Source organism: Pan paniscus, chromosome 4, assembly GCF_029289425.2.
Source record: "Pan paniscus chromosome 4, NHGRI_mPanPan1-v2.0_pri, whole genome shotgun sequence".
Lineage (NCBI taxonomy): Eukaryota > Metazoa > Chordata > Mammalia > Primates > Hominidae > Pan > Pan paniscus.
Window position 1 is genome coordinate 24,042,989 of NC_073253.2, and position 4,043 is coordinate 24,047,031.

At 45.0% G+C, this 4,043-nt stretch overlaps 1 pseudogene; it reads right to left on the reverse strand.

Annotated features, from left to right (window-relative positions):
* Positions 1 to 1,099: 1,099 nt before the first annotated feature.
* Positions 1,100 to 3,313, reverse strand: LOC100971036 (small ribosomal subunit protein uS13-like; annotated as a pseudogene).
* Between the last annotated feature and the right edge of the window lie 730 nt (positions 3,314 to 4,043).

Below are 4,043 nucleotides of genomic sequence, written 5' to 3' on the forward strand. Positions count from 1 at the left end.
AAAGTCCGTTTTCTGTGAGAACAAGATGGTATTTGGCCCATTTCCCTCCATTACCATTGCTACTCTCTTGGTCTAGGTTTCTGTCCTGTCACACACTCCTTACTCCCTTCCAACCATTCTAAAAACCCAGAATAAGTGTCAAACTCCTCCATGAAGTTTTTTTGATCAGCCGGCCACTGGTGACTCATGCCTATAATCTCAGCACTTTGGGAGGTAGAGGCAGGAGGATCACTTAAGCCTGGTTCAAAACCAGCCTGGGGCCGGGCGCAGTGGCTCATGCCCGAAATCCCAGTACTTTGGGGGGCCAAGGCCAGCAGATCACTTGAGGTCAGGAGTTTGAGACCAGACTGGCCAACATGGTGAAACCCCGCCTCTACTAAAAATACAAATATTAGCTGGGCATGGTGGCATGCACCTGTAATCCCAGCTACTCAGGAGGCTGAGGCAGGAGAATTACTTGAACCCAGGAGGCAGAGGTTGCAGTGAGCCAAGATCATGCCACTGCACTCCAGTCTGGGTGATGGAGCGAGACACTGTGTTAAAAAACAAAACAAAATGAAAAAATACAGCCTGGGTAACAAAGCAAGACCCCATCTCAATAAATAAATACATAAAAGGTTCCTGGCCCCTTCCAACCCTTATTGATTCCTGTCACTCTGGAGTGCCCTCAGCATTCACTCTACCTCACAGCATTTGTTCTTATTTACAACCTATTGGTCTTAGCTCCCCAAAAAGACAATAAGCTCCTGAAAACAGGAATCATATTCGTTACTTCTTTTGTACTTCTTCCCACCCCATCCTTCAGCTCTCACAATGCATGGATCAAGCTGAGTACAAAACAGATGCTCAAAAAATACTTGGGCAATGATTAAGACAGATGCTCAAAAAATACTTGGGCAGTAACTTCGGTTATTGATATCGACTGAATTATGTCCCCCCGAAATTTATATATTGAAGCCTTAACCCACAATGTGATTGTATCTGGAGAAAGAATCTTTAGGAGATAATTACAGTTAAATGAGTTCATAGGGTAAGGCCCTAATCTGATAGGACTATGGCTTTATTAAAAAGAGGAAGAGAGGCTGGGCACAGTGGCTCACGCCTGTAATCCCAGCACTTTAGGCAGGCCAAGGTAGGTGGATCACCTGATGTCAGGAGTTTGAGACCAGCTTGGCCAACATGGTGAAACCCTGTCTCTACTAAAAATACAAAAATATTAGCCGGATGTGGTGGCACATGCCTGTAATCCCTGCTACTCAGGAGGCTGGGGCAGGAGAATTGCTTGAACCCAGGAGGCAGAGGTTGCAGTGAGCTGAGATCGTGCCACTGCACTCTAGCCTGGGTGACAGAGTGAGACTCAATCTCAAAAAAAAAAAAAAAAAGAGGAAGAAAGAGAAGGAAATCTGGCCTCTCTGTCATGTGAGAACACACCAAGAAAGTGGCAGTCTGCAAGGCAGGAAGAGGGCCCTCACTGGGGAACTGAGTCAGCCTGCACCATTTTTTTGTTTTGTTTTGTTTTGTTTGTTTGTTTTAAGGTATATAAACTATTAACAGACAAGGCCTACAGACTTATTTCTTCTTGGACACACCCACAGTACAGCCACGGTAACCAGTGGTCTTAGTGTACTGGCCTCGGACATGAAGGCCCCAGAAGTGGCACAGCCCTCTTTGGGCCCAAATCTTCTTGGGTCACTCCAGGTCTTCATGGAGCTTGTTGTCCAGACCATTGGCTAGGGCCTGGCTATATTTTCCATCCTTTACATCCTTCTGTCTGTTCAAGAACCAGCCTGGGATCTTGTACTGGTGTGGATTCTGCGTCATGGTGATCACACATTCTACCTCATCCTCAGTGAGTTCTCCCACCCTGCTGGTGAGGTCGATGTCTGCTTTCCTCAACACCACATGAGCATATCTTTGACCCACACCCTTAATGGCAGTGATGGCAAAGGTTATTTTACACCACTCATCAATGTTGGTGTTGAATACTCTCAAAATATGCTGGAACTTTTCAGGGATCACTAGAGACATGGCAGCAGCACAGTGGCAGCACGTAGGCCTCCTGTGGAAACAGCCTGCACCTTGATCTAGAACTTCCCAGCCTCCAGAACTGGAAGAAAATAAATTCATGTTGCTTAAGCCAACTAGTCTATGGTGTTTTGTAATGACAGCCCAAGCTGATAAAGACAAGAAAGTGGGGATGCTGGTGTTACCAGTGCTGCTTGTCTTCTCCTTTTACTATTAAAATTTCATCTTTGGCCAGGCGTGGTGGCTCACACCTGTCATCCCAGCACTTTGGGAGGCTGAGGCAAGTGGATCACTTGAGGTCAGGAGTTCGAGACCAGCCTGACCAACATGGTGAAACCCCATCTCTACTAAAAATAAATGATGGTGCACACCTGTAATCCCAGCTACTCGGGAGGTTGAGGCAGGAGAATCACTTGAACTCAGGAGGCAGAGGTTGTGATGAACCAAGATTGCACCATCGCACTCCAGCCTGCACAGCAAGAACAAAACTCCATCTCAAAAAAAAAAAAAATCATCCTTGTGAAGAAAAGGGAAGGGCAACCCTAAAAGTATTTGTTTCTGTATGTGAAATAGCAACTGAGAGGATTATCAAAATTAATGAAGGTTCTTCCTGATTGCATAAGTTCTAACATAGGTGTCTCTGTCCAACTTTGTACCCCTCCTTCATGGTAATAGTGTTCCCTACTCCACAACTTTTAGCCTTGAGGTATGTATGAGCTAATAAACAGTGAGCCTTGGTTAGCTTAATCTTATCACCTTGGCCACCATGAATAGTTTGAGGATGGGCAAATGACCCAATACTCGCCAGAGGGATACAAGAATAATTTGGGGAGGATTTCTGGGAAATTTTCTTGCTCTTGCCAAACAGTTGTCAGGACAGATGTTCTCTCTTCCTCTGGAAATCGTTGTATGTCAAGTTACCTCAGCTGTTATTTACTGTGAAAAAAGCCAGGATATAAATGAAGCAGACACAGACAGGAGCAGAGTTGAGAGACTCAAAATAGAAGTCAAGCTGGAGCCCTGATCTGATTATACCTGAAACCTGACTGCCTCTTGCACTTTTTAGCTTTGTGAGCTAATAAATTTCCTTCATTGCGGAAGCCACTTTGAGTCTGGCCTTTAATTACTTGCAGCAAGAAACATCCTTCTGATAGAAGGGAAGGCTAAGCCTATCGCAACCAGATAATTATTATTCACAGGAGAACACTCAGACCTTGTCACTCTTTGTATCTGCACCTGACCCAATTCGACCCCAAATGCCTTCTTTGTAAAGACATTTGTAGGTCCTCTCAAGTATTATGTCTCTGCTAATTGCTAGTCCATCTCACAGCCTGAGGCACTTTACTCTGGAGCACATTAAACTGGAACGTACGTTAATTTATCCTCTCGGATCAACAAACTAAGGTCTCTGATAGACTAAATGGAACAACAGGACGAACATTTGAGGAGACACTGCAAGGGAGTATATGTAAGAAGATCAAAACTCCACTAAAAGGAGTTGAGAAATGATTGTAAGATCACTGAAAAAAAAGGCCTTAGAAGCAGAATGGGAGCTCACGATGTAATAAATGGAAGCCAATTACAAATGACAGGAGGCCGAGGGGGATATATTTTTGTTATAGTTGGAATAATACACTTTAGCTAAACGCTTGTTGACCCAAGGGTCAGAAGGTGTTTGTTTGTTTTCTTCTGTGTGTATGTATGGTTTTTTGTTTGTTTGTTTGTTTGTTTGTTTGAGACAGAGTCTTGCTCTCTCACCAAGGCTGGAGGACAGTGGCACTATCTCGGCTCACTGCTACCTCCACCTCCTGGGTTCAAGCAATTCTCCTGTCTCAGTTTCCTGAGTAGCTGGGACTACAGGTGCCTGCCACCATGCCCGGCTAATTTTTGTATTTTTAGTGGAGACAGAGTTTCAACATATTGGTCAGGCTGGTCTCAAACTCCTGACCTCAGGTGATCTGCCCACCTTGGCCTGCCAAAGTGCTGGGATTACAGGTGTGAGCCACCGCGCCTGGCCA